The sequence below is a fragment of the Tupaia chinensis genome, unplaced genomic scaffold, assembly GCF_000334495.1.
Source record: "Tupaia chinensis unplaced genomic scaffold, TupChi_1.0 Scaffold000294_3, whole genome shotgun sequence".
NCBI classification, from domain to species: domain Eukaryota; kingdom Metazoa; phylum Chordata; class Mammalia; order Scandentia; family Tupaiidae; genus Tupaia; species Tupaia belangeri.
In genome coordinates this window covers 69,441-86,875 of record NW_006159781.1, presented here as the reverse complement: position 1 = coordinate 86,875, position 17,435 = coordinate 69,441, and the positions used below count along the sequence as shown (strand labels likewise).

Below are 17,435 nucleotides of genomic sequence, written 5' to 3'. Positions count from 1 at the left end.
GAAGTGAAAGAAAGGGGCCAGCAGGTGGCATGGGGTTAAGGTGCCAGATTCCCACGTGGCTGACTGTGGTTCAAATCCCGGACCTGGCAGTTTGAAAATCACTCCAGGTGCATGTGCATGTGTGCCCAAACTCCAGAGAGAGTTTAGGAGAGGAAAATAGAAGAAAAGGGACTGCAGAGCAGCCAACCCTCCTGGGAATGAGTTCTTACTGTCCCTCTCCTTTGTCTCTGTCTCTCTCACTCTGGCAAGTGCATGCATGCACTCTATGGCAAAAATCTAAAGAAGAAAGAAAAGAAAAAGAAAAAGAAAAAATGGGAGAGAGGAAGAACCACATCAAGACAAATTCAAGTAAAACTGCAGAAACTCAAAGATACAGAAAAGATCATAAAAACAGACAGAAAGAAAAAGATACATTGCAGCGAGAGAAAGACACTAGATTAACAGCAACAGCAAAAGCCAAAAGCACTGGAACGACACAACGTGCGGAGCAGCTGCGGCCACTAAGAACTCTATACCCAGCGAAACCAGTTTTTAGCAACCAGACCTCTTCAAGCAGATAAAGTGTATTGCACTCAAACACTTCTTGCAGAAGAGGATATACTTCGGGCAGAAGGAAGTGATCTCAGATGGAACCCTGTGTGCACGACAGAATGGTGAGCGGAGGCACCAGGAAGTAAGCGGGTAATCTACACAGCTCTGGCGGCGTAGTAGGAAAGACAGATCAATCTGCAGGTTTAAAACACTTCAGGGAAAAAGAAAACACTGGTCAAGTTGGGAAGGGGTAGGGAGCTAATATGTTGTAAATCCTTCCATTACCCAAGAGAAGAATAAAAACAATACAGATGATCCTCGGCTTAGAGTAGTTCAACATACAATTCTTGGGCTATTAAATGCATTATTTTTTTTGAGAGGTTTTTGCTACAGGGCATGTGAGCTCGCCAGAAAGACAGAGAGACAGAAAGCGAGAAATCACCCCCCAGGGGGGATGGCCATGCTGCAATCTCTTCTCCTCCATTCTCCTCTCAGGATCTTGGGCATATATGCACAGGCGCCCGGCATGAGTTTGTAAGCCACCAGGTCTGGGACTCGAACCACAGTCAACCACATGAGAGTCCAGCAACATAGCCATTATGCCAACTGCTGGTCCCGTAAATGCATTTTTCACTTAGAACATTTTCTTCCTGTTTTTTGTTTTTTTTTTTTAATTACTTGACAGAGTGCCGGAAGGGTGTGTGCACACACCAAAGAGAAACAGACAGAAAAAGAGGACGGGAGAAGAGGGTGAAAGAACCCTCCAATGGAGCAATGGAGCATGGTCACACCACAACCCCTTTGCCTCCTTCCTCCAGTGTGGGGATCCAGGCGTGCGCACATATGCACCCAGTGTGTCTCTCAACTCACAGTCTGAGATTTATGTGGGGTCCAGTCACCTTAACTACTAGGCCATAGCCCCTAGGAATTTAATTTCTTTTCTTTTCTTTTCTTTTCTTTTCTTTTCTTTTCTTTTCTTAAGAGAGACAGTAAGAAGGAAAGTGAGAAAACAGGGGGGATGGTCACACCATGATCCCTTTTCTTCCATTCTTCTCTCAGGATTTTGGGCATGCACGCACATGTGCCTGGCATGTTTCAAGCCTCTGGGTCCAGGACTCGAACTGCAGTTGGTCATGTAAGAGTCCAACGCTTTAACCACTATACCACCTGGCCCCCAGAATTTAATTTCTAAACTAAGAGAAAACGAATGCAATAGGAGTGAGCATGATAGAACTAATCGAAAGGAAAAAATCCTCACTTAAGGAATGTGGTAAATGAAGCACAAGGAAGAAAGGCTGCTGGTTGTCGCCACTTCTACTCCTGCTGTGCTGAGGGCCAGCCAGCGGAAGCGGAAGCAGCATCCTCGCTGGCAGATGAGACGGTCTCCACAAGGCTGACGGACACCAGGCTGTAGGGAGAAGGACAGCTCTCGGCTCCCACCAGAGCACTGTCTATTTAAGTACAGTGGCAGCATCACTCCCAACGTGAGGGGAAAACTTCCATTATCTCCATTTTACAGATGAAGAAACTGAGACTCAAAGAGGCTGACTGCCTTGCCCAAAGCCACCTGCCAAGTAAGTCGACAGTTTTGAAATTACATCTGTATGTCCCCAAACTTAACCACTATTACACAACACACATGCCACCAAGACAGGACAATGACACATCACACAATCTGCACTGCAGGGATCCTCTCGGAGTCAGGCATGACTGTGGCCATAGGTCCCTGGAAGAGAAAGAGAAGAGACTACCTGGGGAAAGCCAGGGAAGTGGGACACACACAGAGGGGGCATGACAACGGCATGTACAAAGGTTAGAAGGGGCGGCAGAATGGAGGCTGTGGGAGCCGGGAGCAAGAAAGGGGAGCTGAATGCGAGAGGTGGAGAGGCGTCATAGACCGCGCTAAGGGATTGAGGCCTCACCCAGACTCACGGGGAGTGACCATGAGAGAAGTCCCCTGGATGGAGACTTGGCCATCCAACGTGGTGGCCACAGCTACTGGACCCTTGGGTGCAGCTAGTTATTGAAGGGCTGGCTTTTATTTCTTCTTAATGTAAATAGCCACAGGAGGTTAGCAGCTCCCATGCTGGAGGTCTGAGATGGAAGAGAGGGAAGTGGTTAGCGGACAGAGAAGAGAACACGAGGGCACTTCAGCCAGAAGCGCCTACGGATCCCCAGTCTAGTCAGTGTCTGACCTTTGGGGAACGGAGTCGACAAGAGACCGATGGAAAAAATAAGCGGACGAGTGCACGCTTGCACAAATGACTACATCAACCAGCCACCAGCCGGCATCCAGGGGCACTGTCCCCCAGGTAGCGACCTAATAGGTGGCTGGAAATAAGTACGGTTCCCACCAGAGGACCTGATACCCACCAGTGATGGCTGCCAGGTGCTGGGCCAATCAGAGTTTACCGAAGCCTCATGCCATGGCTTTCCATCGCTAGGACGCCCTCTGCCATTCCACATTCAAACTCTGCAGCCTGGATGGCCCGGAAAGAAAACGAGCATCTCGGAGCTCAGTGTCAGATGTTCGAACTTCCCCCCCTGGAGTGGGCCTGTGGAGTCTCTGTAGCACACGTTTCCTGCACAGGGAGGGTCAGACCTAACTAAGCACCCCTGAGCTGAACGCCCCCATGGGTAAGAAGCCAACACAATATTTCTGCCTTCCGAGACCGGTGCACTCTGCCCTGTGCTACTTTTTATTATCTGTCACTTCTTATCAGGAAAGAGTCATCATTTTAAAAGAAGTCACTTTAAGGACCAGCAGTTAGTGTAATGGCTATGTCGCTGAACTCCCATGTAGCCGGCCATGGTTCGAGTCCTGGACCTGGTGGCTTAAACTCACAACGGGCACGTGTGCATGCGTGCCCAAGATCCCGAGAGGAGAATGGAGGAGAAGGGACTGCGGCGTGGCCATCCCCCCTGGGGGGGCAGGACACTACAGCCCAAAGCGCCTACGGATCCCCAGTCTAGTCAGTGTCTGACCTTTGGGGAACGGAGTCGACAAGAGACCGATGGAAAAAATAAGCGGACGAGTGCACGCTTGCACAAATGACTACATCAACCAGCCACCAGCCGGCATCCAGGGGCACTGTCCCCCAGGTAGCGACCTAATAGGTGGCTGGAAATAAGTACGGTTCCCACCAGAGGACCTGATACCCACCAGTGATGGCTGCCAGGTGCTGGGCCAATCAGAGTTTACCGAAGCCTCATGCCATGGCTTTCCATCGCTAGGACGCCCTCTGCCATTCCACATTCAAACTCTGCAGCCTGGATGGCCCGGAAAGAAAACGAGCATCTCGGAGCTCAGTGTCAGATGTTCGAACTTCCCCCCCTGGAGTGGGCCTGTGGAGTCTCTGTAGCACACGTTTCCTGCACAGGGAGGGTCAGACCTAACTAAGCACCCCTGAGCTGAACGCCCCCATGGGTAAGAAGCCAACACAATATTTCTGCCTTCCGAGACCGGTGCACTCTGCCCTGTGCTACTTTTTATTATCTGTCACTTCTTATCAGGAAAGAGTCATCATTTTAAAAGAAGTCACTTTAAGGACCAGCAGTTAGTGTAATGGCTATGTCGCTGAACTCCCATGTAGCCGGCCATGGTTCGAGTCCTGGACCTGGTGGCTTAAACTCACAACGGGCACGTGTGCATGCGTGCCCAAGATCCCGAGAGGAGAATGGAGGAGAAGGGACTGCGGCGTGGCCATCCCCCCTGGGGGGTGATTTCTCACTTTCTCTCTCTCTGTCTCTGTCTGTCTTTCTGGCGAGCACACACACCCTACAGCAAAAACCTCTCCAAAAAAATAAAAAAAAAAACAGAAGTCACTTTAACTGTCATCAAAGCAAAATCATTCCTCCTTGATCTCTCTCAAGGACTCCACTATAGAACAAATCCTGACGGGAAACAAGACAAGGTAAAAAATTTACAGTACAGGCTTCATGATGACAAAAAGAAGTTTCGATCCTCCTGTGATGACGACAGGCACACACTCAGGCTCCACACCTTTCTGTTGGGTTCTTTACGTTTCCCAAACCAGAACCATATGCTTCCCGAGTCCACATGAGGATTCGTGCCTATGGTCCAAACCAACCATATGATTCATCTATGCAAGAGTCTCATGAGAAAAAAAATTAGGACCGATTCCTGGGGCTGGAGCAGGCATCAGATGGATAGCTACCCACCACTTGGCATCGAGACAGAACTACGACGTGCAAATGCATTTAGACCAGCCCAGCGGGATGCAGCTACAGTGCTTCGCAAGTCATGTCTTCAGGTAGGCAAGCACCGCGTTTCGTTCACTCATTCACATCGACGGCCCGTGTTTGTCACTATTGTTACCTCACACATACACCCTCTACACCTGTCTCTAAGGCTCAGGGCACAGGGAGAGGTTTCTGCAGTCTGAGAGGAGGTCCTGAGGCCACCACTAGACTCTGATCTGAAGAGAAGCACTGAGCATAGGCAGAGTGAAGCAGAAAGCCCAAAAAGCATCGACCACACAAACCTTCAGAGATTTCTGAGCTCTGCCCTTTATCCCTCCTCCGTTTGCAGCAAAGCCACCCCCTTGGCAGTCTGGAATCCCCTTCACACCCTTAAATCTCACAGCACGAGAGAATTTACACTAATGTGGGCAGGAGCTAGGGGCCAGGAGGGAAAGGTTATCCAAGAGTACTTATTAACTGGTGCAGATTTGGAGGCGAAGTTTAAGTTAAGAAGAAGAAGCCAGCTGGAGCAGTCTGTGCTTAATACGTACTGAAATACGGGTGGGTATGCAATAGGAACTGGGGAACAAAGGTAACTAAATTTCGGGCGAGTGAACGGAACCACTCTCGAGGCTGGCTCTGGCCTATGGCTCCCTCTTTCTGTGGGACCCAGGATGCAGCAGCTTTCTCAAGGATTCTGACAAACAGGGCCCACTAGAAATCAGGAGAGAAGACGTGTTCTAACCCACTGCAAAGAATAGTGCTCGTGCACCCCACTTCATTCTTGAGCTTTATAAACGGAAGTGGGTATGAAGTCAGTAGAAGTCAGTTTCAAGTACAAATACAGTCTTTACGAAATGTAGCCACAAGCAGAGATTCAGGCAGAGGTGACCAAGGAGAAATATAGGTACCCTTTTAGCAAAATGCTTCTGAGGTTCACCCATGTTGTTGCATGTATCAGTAGTTTCTTTTTATTTTTTTCTTTAAATTTTATTTTGTTTTGTTCCAATGCCATGATCCACCCTCAGTCCCAGCCGGCCAGGAGCGTGGCCATGCACACTGTATTCAGGGAAGTCCCAGGAGGTGAACCTAGGCCCTTGCCCATATGGGCCCAGCTGTGCCACTACCTGGCCCCGTTTCTTTTACTGTCAAGTAGCACTATATTATATGGATATACCCAGTGTGTTTGTGGATAGTAAGATATTTCTAGTTTTTTGCTATTATGAATAAAACTTCTGTAAGTATTCATACACACACAAAGAGATGTGTTTTGCAGTGTATTTGTTTCAGAAATTCTTCAAGGCATATACTCTAAATCCTTCAGACAATATAAATAAGTGCTATTTTCTGAACCTTCCCAAGGCATTTAAGGTGGCTGTGGACAGACGGTGGGAGCAACACCGAGGCCTAAGAACAATATCCCACTGTTCTCAGCACACCTTACACCTCAATTTCAGAAGGACTCAAGCTCAGTTTTTAGCAGACTATTATTAATGATTCTGGAAAGTTTTGAGTAAATTCTATTTTTGTGAATTAAGTCAGTCCTGCTTTTATTTACACGATAATGTATTAAAGTCTTTCATATTCCAAAACCTATTCAGTCCATCTTCAAGACTCAAGAGTTTCCAGTTTCTTATTTATAGGGACTTAAGTGCTGAAAAACAGGGGCCTAATTGTTTAGGGCTTTCCTTTCACATCCTGAAAAATCCTCTTGGAAAGAAGAATTGAGGGCTAGTCGCTGGCATGATGATTAAGGCAGCTGCATCCTACAGGGGCTGACTGTGTAGTTCGAATCCCAGACCTGGAAGCTTGGAAAATACTGGGAATGTGGCCGAACGAGCATGGGGTTGTGGTGTGGCCGTCCCCTAGGCATGCTCTCTCACTGTCTCTCTCTCCAGCAAGTACACATGGACCATAGCAAATAAATAAATAAATGAGGAAGAGTTGAAAACTTACCCATTTCTTCTCTTAGTTGTGACCGATCAAGCTCGGGGTTCTCATCTAGCAGACAGCCACGTAATGAGGCTCGTGTACAATAACGACTAAGAGCTAATTGAGGAGGGACCCAAGAGGAGGTGTATAAAGAACTCTTTCTTCCCGAGAAAGCTCTCTCAGAGGACTGCCAGTGCTCTCTGCACCTGAGCGAGCGCACGGCTCGTCTGTGCCAGACGGTCTGCAACCGAACAAACGCCGAGTGTGAGGAAACGAGAGGCGCTACGACGAACTCAGCAGAAGAAAGTCACTCTTGGCCAGCACCATGGCCCCTGATGGCCCCTGGAGAGAGCCAGCGCACTCTACCGGGTGGACACCGAGAAGGGGGGGCTGGGCTGCAGACTGTGTGACCTTGGGCAGGTCCTTTGGCCTGGCATTCTCAATTTCTTTACTAAAGTGAAGGAGCCTGACCTTACCGACAGCAAAAGCCACTACACCGCTAACATCGCGTTACACCTTTGAAATTCAGCCTGCAAATGGGTCGCAGAGTTATCTGGTGGGCAGAAGACTCGAAGGTCTCAGAGCGAGTGAGAGGGGAGAGAGGAGCCTTGTTTTATCTGACTGGCACAATTCTCAGACCTGCTTTGGTTGGAATCCTCTTCCCTGTTTCCATAAATGCAGCATTAAAAGTTCTTCTAGAATCCAGTAAGATGGCTTGTTGTCAGGGAGAAAGAGCTCTTCAGAGCGACAAGGACAAGCCCAAACTGGCAGGCCGGGCTCAGGTCCGACAGACACACTATGTTATTTTGAGGTTTCTAGAAACCTTCCCCAGGTGACCCTGAAAGTGTCAGAAATTCACAGATCACAGCAGGAAGCCACCGAACTAGAAAACACGCTTCTCCGTGTGGCACAGATTCACGGACATGGCACTTTCTGGAGAACGAAAAGAGGTCACTGCCTTTAAACACCAGGAGGTGACCCAATCAATACAGTCCCTACAGTGATGGATCACTTAAGTATCAGGATCAAAACAAAAACAAAAACAAAACCTCCTAATCGGCATTACGGTGCTGCGTAAAGGAGGGAGCTCAATTTCTCCATTCCAGAATAGGACTTCCAAGAGAAGAGACCACTGAGCTACTCAGTTATTAGAACAATACACCTTCAACATTTCACCATCCCATAAAAGTACTGTCTGGTGACAGGTCTGGGATGGGGCCAGGGCACAGGACCCAGCTGAGAGGAGGAATGAGAAGAACTGACTGAGGAGGACGCCAGGGAGGGGCTGGGAGCAGAGGCGGGCGGACGCGGGGAGAGCGGGCGGACCATCATGAAACAGCAGTTACAGCCAACGGGGAAGCTCATGTTCATTTTCTCGCACGAGTCCCCTCTACGAATCTACATACTGGATGTGGCTGTTAAAAAAACGAAATGGCAGCATATATAAACACCAGACCTTAAAGTGGGAGGAAAAACCTATTAACAGTTAACTCGAGTAACTCTTTAGCTGCCTGGCAAGAAAAAAAAATACCGCTTGCAGTCCATCCGCTAGCCTAGAACATGCCGAAGCGAAGTTGCAAAGCTACCCCAGCGTTCTGAAAGGAAGCATACACATATGTTCTAAAACGAGGGAAAGATCACAAAGTACAGTCCTTTCAGCGTTTAGGCCAAAATCTATTCACCAAGAAAATCAAACACTGACACTTTCTCAGACGTTCTGGGTGAAACATTCCACACTGGTTAATAATGAACTGGTAGAGCATTTCTGTCGATGGGCTCTAAAACTACGTGCCTGCTTAGAAGGGAAGATTTCTGGTAAATCAATCACTCAGGAAAAAAACAATCGAGGAAAATTCTACTTTCAGAAAGATCTACCCTAAAGGAAATGCAAGCCTTAAAAAAGCACACTCACGTTTCTCTGTTTTTCCGTCAAAGCCGGGCTCCAATCACCCAACTTTGCGAGCAGAGCAGCTTCCGTACCTGCCTCCCGGCCCTGCTGGCCCCTGCTGGTATGTCCGACCTCCGTCCGCCAGCAGAACGCTCCCGGCACATTTCATCATTTCCTGCTGGCTGCTGAGATAAGGTCCTTCCCTGCACTGCCGGGCTCAGTGCACAAGCACGGGGTTCCAGGGCACACACAGACACGCTCTCTTTTCAGAAAGTGGCCAAACAGAAGCCTCAGTATCTCCGTGGAAAACCAGAGGGAAGGCGTCTGCACCAGAATTCACCCCATCCCCCAAGTCACCTTGCAGATAAACTGCCTGGCGCTGCACATCACGCTCACAGAACCTCGGCTGCTTAGGAGACGGCAGAGACATGCTGTGTGGAAGACGCACGCACCAGCAGCCACCGTGTCAGGGACTTGCCTGCACCAGATAATCGTACATCGTCCCTAAGTGGCAAACACTGTGACCACACACACCACCACAAGGCAGCTTGGTTGTGGAGGACACACAGAAAGCTTGATGTGGGAGACAGGCCTGGGGCCATGGGATCCCCTGGAGACAGGCAGGAAACCACACCATCTCTCAGTAGCACCCACTGTCTCCTAAGAACTAGGGCACTCAAATCTGCAGGGCATCTTCAAAACAAAAACACCCTGCTTCATACATACATATATACATACATACATATATATATATATTTCTTTTTTTAAACAAAGAATTAGAAATAAAGGCAAAAAATAATAATAGAACTTTAGGTGAGGAGGAAGAGATTCTACTTTCTAATTTTAGAAGGTATGTGCTGGGCAAGCAGGTGACGTATTAATTAAGGCAGCCGGATCCCACATGGCTGACGGCACGGTTCAAATCTTGGACCTGACAGATTGAAAGTCACGCCAGGCACATGTGCATGCCTGCCTAAAATCCCAAAAAGGGGAGAAAAAGAGAAGGGATTGCAGTGTGACCATCCCCCACAGGGGGTGCACCCTCACTTTCTCTCTCTCTCTCTCTCTAGCAAGTGCATGCCATCTTTCATAAATTACATCTTTAAGTTTCAAAAAAGGTGGGAGACAGCAGGTGTGGGAGACAGCAGGTGATGGTTAAGGCACTGGACTCCCACATGGGCCACCCATGCTTCAAGTCCCAGGTCTGGCAGCTTGAAAATCACACCAGATGCATGTGCGTGAGTGCCCAAAATCCTGGGAGGAGAATGGAGGAGGGAGGATTGCAGCATGGCCACCCCCACACACACCCCTTCACTTTCCCTTCCACTGTCTCTCTCCAGCAAGTGCACACACCCTATAGCAAAAAACTCAACAAACAAACAAACAAAAAAAGGTATGTGCTGATGAAAACACAGACTGTACAATTCCCCTTCGGTAAAGCAACAGAGGCACGAGGACGCTGTGCTGCTTGGAACTGGGACAGGGCCAAGGGGCAGGTAGGAAGGGGATGGGACCAGCAGGGCTTCCAAGGAGCACTCTGGTATTTGAACTGGCATGAGTGTGCTGTGCTCATGCAAACACATTGATATGCACACTTATCACCTGTGTGCTTTTGTGGATTGTATTATCTTCAGTAAAAAATTTTTGTTTTGTTTTGTTTTGTTTTTGAGAGGTTTTTGCTATAGGGCGTGTGCACTCGCCAGAAAGACAGAGAGAGACAGAGAGACAGAAAGCGAGAAATCACCCCCCAGGTCGATAGCCACGTCGCAATCCCTTCTCTTCCATTTTCCTCTTGGGATCTTGGGCACGCATGCACACGCACCCGGAGTGAGTTTAAGTCACTGGGTCCAGGACTCGAACCATGGTCAACTACATGGGAGTCCAGTGACATAGCCATTACACTAACTGCTGGTTCCCTTCATTCAAAAATGTTAAGCTAAAAACAACTATCATGGCCCAGCCTGGTGGCAGAGTCCAGTGTGCAGAACAGCAGTACTGGAACCTGCCCAACTGCAGCTCAAATCCCCAGCCCAGTGGACCTGAACTATGCCTGGCATGCATGCCCAAGATCCTGAAGAGCAGAGGACTGGGGAAGAGATCGTGGTATGAAGAGACCCCATTGAGGGTACTCTGTGTGTGTGTCTCTCATGCACACACACATGCTATCGTGAATTAAAACAAAACAAAATCAAACAACCCAACCACCTTGTCTTATAACGCAAAACAAAGTAAGTTTAAAATCTCCAAAATCTTGTGTTTAGAAACTTCTTAATGGAAAAAACACCAATAAACCAAGACCATATCAACTGAGACTAATCTGATGTATAATAATAAATAACACCTGGAAAATTACCACCTCACCCCATTCCACCCCAACTCCAAAAAACCAGAGTCTATGCAACACAGATGTCACCGCGCTCTGTGGCAGTTCAACTAAATCGATCACACCGTCGGGGGCACACACACAGGACAAGGTCATCCACACCTGGTGAGTATTCAGTCCACCAGCCAAGCCCCTGAGTCTGGTCAAGCAAGCAGATGGTCCTCCTGTCCTCTCCTCATGCCAGGACACACTTTACTGTCCCACCTAGGGGATAATCAGAGGAAGATAGTGTAGTTCATTGTCTGTTTCTCTTTATTTTTAACTCTTAAGACTTCCACTCTCTCCGTTTTCCAGCCGAGACCACACAGTATAAAGAGGTTCTATAACTTGCCAGTGTCCCACAGCAGGACTGGAGGATTGTGGGGGGGGCTGGGGCAGGGGCAGGGGCAAGGGCAAGAACTGTACCGGGCTGTCAGGTCCAGAGTCCTGACCACACCCAGTCTCTCCACACTGGTTTCCTTGAAGGATCAGAAGTGAGTCTTGAATATACCTGCCACTTAACAAACATTAGAATTAGAACTGAACAAAGGATGCAGATAGAGCTTGCCCCTGGCCCAGGGTTAAGGGAGCCAGAACTCACACACCCAACCTTGGTTCAAATCCCAGTTCCGTGGCTTGAAAACACCGGGCACATGTGCGTGCATGCCCAAAATCCTGACAGGATGGGGAAACAGAGAAGGGCCTGCCTGCAATGTCACTATGCCCCACTGAGGGGTGCTTCCCCCCAACCCACACTGGCAAGCACATATACTCTCTGGCAATTAGGAGAAAAAGAAACCCCAGAGTCTCTGGTATCATCCTCTACCCCCAGCCTTGCTCCACCCCACGGATGCACTGTCTCTCACCAGGGATTCTCACAGCGAATGGCGCAGTAGCTGGGGTCGAGAAAGCACTGCAGACTGCTGCTCTGCTCCAGTCCCCACACTGGGCGAGAGCTACCAGCTGAGGCAGGGCACCTCAGTGGCAGGTGCTGGGTGGGAGGTGGGGTCCCTACAGGTCTCTAACGACAGTGCCAGGTGGTCCATCATTGGCAGGGGGGGACCAGAAGGAGCCGTCTGAGTACAAGCCCTGCATCTCGGGGAACGCTGACCTCGCGTCTGTGGGGACGCAGACACCGAGGTCAGACGGCTCCCACGAGCGGAGTTGTGCTGAGAAGCCAAACTACCCAAGGACTAGCCCTCCTCGAATGCTGCAAAAGTCGTGTACGTTGGGGAGGGGCCTACACTACACTACACTACACTCCTGCAGTGCCCAGATTTCTGTCACACATCTCCACGCGGGACGTCAAAACCTGACTGCACGGCACCGACGCACAGTGGAGAACCACCCGGCCAGTCAAAGGCACGCGCTAGGACAGTGCCACGTGCTCAGTCCCAAAAGGTGCCGCTGGGCACGGTCAGATGCAGAAGAGCGTGCCACTGTGCCCACAGGGCCGGCATTCGAATGCAGGCAGAGCCACTCCTGGGTCACAGGCCAGTGTGTGCCAGGGCCAGGGGGTGGAGTGGGACCTCGGAGCGATGGAGAGGATTCCTCTTGGCTAGGACAGTAGCCACACAGGTGCGGTCACCTGTCAGCCCTGAAATGGACGCGTCCAGCAGAGGGTAAACTGATTTCCCAATGAAGAAGTTGAGAGAAGGGGGAAGACAGGCGAGGAGGGCAGGGGAAAGGGGGAAAGAAGAAAAGCCTCTGCGGACCTCAGGGACAGAACCTCTCCTACCGGCCTCTGCACACGACGGGCCTGGCGCCTGCCATGAGCTGCTTTGCAGGGGCCTCAGGTCCAAGGACTGTGATTTGGTCTGTGTCATCCTAGCCTAGCGGATTTCATTAGGTCTCAATTCTCAGAACACCTGATCCTCTAGCACACCCTGATGACGTTAGTGCGGCCCAGTGGTCCACTTTCTAACCAGGTTCATTCAGGCCCTCTCCACTCAGTGCAGTGAAAGTGTGATGATGTCAGCGAAGCAGCTTCGAAGGGGCAGGTCGCGGTGACAGGCTCCGAGGCCTACTAGAGTCATAAGCCAGTAAGATGGAGCACAGCAACTTCGTGTTTTAACCCGCCTTTGTCTTCCGATGAGAAACACATCCTAAAACCCAGACACCCGCCCGCCCCGTCTGCACGGACGCTGCGTAGAAACGCTGCAGGGGTGGGTCGCGCGCCCGGCTGAGGGGAAGCGTGTGGCTGAGTCCTCGCTGCTAGCCAATCGTCTTTATTATGAACCAGGATGTAAACAGGGCCCTCTCACCTCCACTCCTCCTGAAGGTATCCGCAAAAAGGAATAAAGCAGACCAGATTCCTGAATTCCGTATCGAAGAAGAAGGTGCCAGACAAGGCTAAGCCCAGTTCTAACTTTGGCAAAGTAAAAGAGTCGAAACCCCTGACAGAGCATCTTGGTGTCTCTGGCACTTGGCCAAAGACAACAAACAAACAAACAAAAATCGGAAGGAATTAAAGCAGAAAGTCCACTGAGGAAAAAGTCCAAAAGCACCAACATGGTAAGAGGAGCACGCTCATTTTCTTTTATCATTTTTTAAAATCCTCCAGTGCCATTAGAAGGAGCGCCTGGACCTCTAACATGGCATCCCCGTGCTCAGCTGTCACTCAGCCCACAGTCCCAGTGACAGCGCGAGCTTTCTTTGGGCTAAGCACGGGGATGGCAAATTATCCCAGGAGAAAGGTCTAAAACTCAAGAAGGCACGCTGAGACTGCTCGTGGCGAGTCTGTGAGTCTTTTCAGGAATGAGTTAGGGACACGCCTGCGCTTATGTTTTGCTAATGTGATACCCCTCGTGTACTAGGTCATTAGGAAAGTCATGATGTGTTTGTCTGTGTTTTTCTATGCAAAAAATGCATCAGAACTTTCTGTACAACTATATACATACATATATAATGTATACATATATTATATAAAAATATATTATGTTATATATACATGTGTGTATATGTAATATATACATATATGATACATATTATATAACATATATTTTATGTATTGTATATAAAATATATTATATATATATATATAGAGAGAGAGAGAGAGAGAGATTTTTTGCTATGGAGCAGGTACACTTGCTAGAAAGAGAGAGAAAGTGAGAAATCACCCCTCCAGTGGGGATGGCCATACCACAATCCCTTCTCCATTCTCCTCTTGGGAGTTGAGCACGTACACACACATGCCCGGCATGAGTTTCGCTGGGTCTGAGACTCAAACTGCAGAGGGCCAGTGGGAGCCCAGCACCCTAACAATCATGCCACCTGCTAGCCCAAATGTATTTATATTTTAATTTGACCACCTGACAAAGACGTATTGGCACCCTCTCTGCTAGGCTCTGGAAGGCCCATGGCTGTGGGTAGACAGACTAGCACCAGAGGGCGGCGGGGGGGCACCAGTGTGGGTAACAGAGCTCAGCACGATGCACTACAGGTGGGGCTGGAGCAGGGAGCCAGGGAGAGATAACCGCTGCGGGGGTGGGTCGCGCGCCCGGCTGAGGGGAAGCGTGTGGCTGAGTCCTCGCTGCTAGCCAATCGTCTTTATTATGAACCAGGATGTAAACAGGGCCCTCTCACCTCCACTCCTCCTGAAGGTATCCGCAAAAAGGAATAAAGCAGACCAGATTCCTGAATTCCGTATCGAAGAAGAAGGTGCCAGACAAGGCTAAGCCCAGTTCTAACTTTGGCAAAGTAAAAGAGTCGAAACCCCTGACAGAGCATCTTGGTGTCTCTGGCACTTGGCCAAAGACAACAAACAAACAAACAAAAATCGGAAGGAATTAAAGCAGAAAGTCCACTGAGGAAAAAGTCCAAAAGCACCAACATGGTAAGAGGAGCACGCTCATTTTCTTTTATCATTTTTTAAAATCCTCCAGTGCCATTAGAAGGAGCGCCTGGACCTCTAACATGGCATCCCCGTGCTCAGCTGTCACTCAGCCCACAGTCCCAGTGACAGCGCGAGCTTTCTTTGGGCTAAGCACGGGGATGGCAAATTATCCCAGGAGAAAGGTCTAAAACTCAAGAAGGCACGCTGAGACTGCTCGTGGCGAGTCTGTGAGTCTTTTCAGGAATGAGTTAGGGACACGCCTGCGCTTATGTTTTGCTAATGTGATACCCCTCGTGTACTAGGTCATTAGGAAAGTCATGATGTGTTTGTCTGTGTTTTTCTATGCAAAAAATGCATCAGAACTTTCTGTACAACTATATACATACATATATAATGTATACATATATTATATAAAAATATATTATGTTATATATACATGTGTGTATATGTAATATATACATATATGATACATATTATATAACATATATTTTATGTATTGTATATAAAATATATTATATATATATATATAGAGAGAGAGAGAGAGAGAGATTTTTTGCTATGGAGCAGGTACACTTGCTAGAAAGAGAGAGAAAGTGAGAAATCACCCCTCCAGTGGGGATGGCCATACCACAATCCCTTCTCCATTCTCCTCTTGGGAGTTGAGCACGTACACACACATGCCCGGCATGAGTTTCGCTGGGTCTGAGACTCAAACTGCAGAGGGCCAGTGGGAGCCCAGCACCCTAACAATCATGCCACCTGCTAGCCCAAATGTATTTATATTTTAATTTGACCACCTGACAAAGACGTATTGGCACCCTCTCTGCTAGGCTCTGGAAGGCCCATGGCTGTGGGTAGACAGACTAGCACCAGAGGGCGGCGGGGGGGCACCAGTGTGGGTAACAGAGCTCAGCACGATGCACTACAGGTGGGGCTGGAGCAGGGAGCCAGGGAGAGATGGAGGGGACTGCCCAGGAGAGGGGCCAGGGGAGAGGAGCAGTGTGGCTCTCACCTCTAGCTGTGGCCTCCTCTCTCTGGCTGCAGCTTCCTCCTCCCACCAGGGACAACAGGCACCAGATGGAAGTCACCTTTTACTGAGGCAGGAAAAGTGCCAGCACAAGGCTGACAACTGATTTTGTCCACTACAGACATTTTTTTTAAAGGACAAAAAAAACCTATCACCTCCATTATTTCATTTCAAAGGCACATGAATAACGAAAAGCATTTCAAAACTAAAAGGCAGGTAACACAACCTCAAAATAAATAGTTCTAGCCTGAAACTGAAAGCCCTTAGATCCGTAAGAGAATAATCACACACTGATGTTTTGGTCGCTCGGCAGTGAAAACAGCATCCGAAAATGGTGTTTAGAAACCTTGCAAACAGACAACAAATGAGGCACATTTATGAGTGCGGAGTTATATCTTAGACATACTTACCAGGACCTTCATTTGTGACTCTCTACCCATGATGCACCCACTCTTCAGAGAAAATGACAGCACAGGCTGCGGCTGGCCCAGGGTCACGCAGGGCGGTGGTGCTGGTGCTGCCCTGACCCCCTGATGGCACAGCGTGGGTCCGGGCCTCTGCAAAGACGCCTGGCACATGAGAGAGGTCCTTACTGGAACTAAAGGGTAAGGGTTTGGGTCCACTGCCTTTTTTTTTTTTTTTTGGTAGTCCCAAACAACCAGCTTAAATCCTTTGTGTAACCAAAAGTGTATAAAGATAAGTAAGTAAATGAAATAAATAATCCAAGCCATGTCAGACTCTACCATATCTTCTCTTTCTCCATTTTGGACCAGTTCAGGGAAAAAGAGGACAGTGGGAAAAGATCAAGGACGCCTGGCTGCAAGAAATGGGAAGCACCTGAGCCCTTCCCCAAGCCCTGCACGCGGGCTTCGACTTGGCGTGTAATGAGTACCATGCGAGGCCTCCAGGCACTGCTGAGTGTTACATAAACTCAGTTTAAAACACACGGTCGCTACCTCCTAGAGCTCCCATTCTCAGCCTGAAATATGAAGATAACTATAAATAGAATACCCACTACAAACTTAGAGGTGTATCTCATTTTTAAAATTTTATTTTTCTTCTACTCCTACCACTAACAATTGAAGTCTACCATATTTACATAAACTTACATAAAATTAAATTATTTAATTTTACTTATTATTAAACTCACTATAGGGCACATATGCTCACCAGAGAGATAAGAAAAAAAAAAAAAAAGAGAGGAAAAGTGAGAAAGCTAGCCATCAGGTCTAGCACTCAAACTGGTCAGCCATGTGAGAGTCCAACGCCTCAATTAACATGCCACCTGCTGGCCCATATTTACATAAACTTTAAAAAATAATTTTCTAGAAGACGTTTTACTTAACATGTGGGAGTCCAGGGCCCGTAACCACCACACCGCCTGCCGGATATAAACAAGGGGACCCCAAGAGGAGAATGAAGAAGGAATGGTTTGCTAGACCACACAGTTAATCTCAACTTTGACAAACATGCTGTGGTTACATAAGATGTTCATACTAGAAGAAACCAGGTGAAAGATACGTGGGAACTCTGTGCTACCTCTGAAGCTTTTCTGTATATCTAAAATTCTTCCAAATTAACAGTTCATTAAAGAAATAATAAACACTTTAACTAATGAATATTAATTATGTCCTTTACAAAAAAAAAAAAAAAAGAG

At 48.4% G+C, this 17,435-nt stretch overlaps 1 protein-coding gene across 4 annotated transcripts in view; it reads right to left on the bottom strand.

Annotated features, from left to right (window-relative positions):
• PACSIN2 (protein kinase C and casein kinase substrate in neurons 2) overlaps positions 1-8,687 on the bottom strand; it is an 83,313-nt gene extending 74,626 nt beyond the window's left edge. For 2 of the 4 annotated variants that reach the window (XM_006150688.3, XM_006150689.3), the window contains exon 1: positions 8,579-8,687. The gene's annotated coding sequence lies outside the window, so the exon portion shown is untranslated. The remainder of the gene's footprint in view (positions 1-8,578) is intronic. The other 2 variants (XM_006150685.3, XM_006150687.3) reach the window with 2 other exon arrangements.
• Between the last annotated feature and the right edge of the window lie 8,748 nt (positions 8,688-17,435).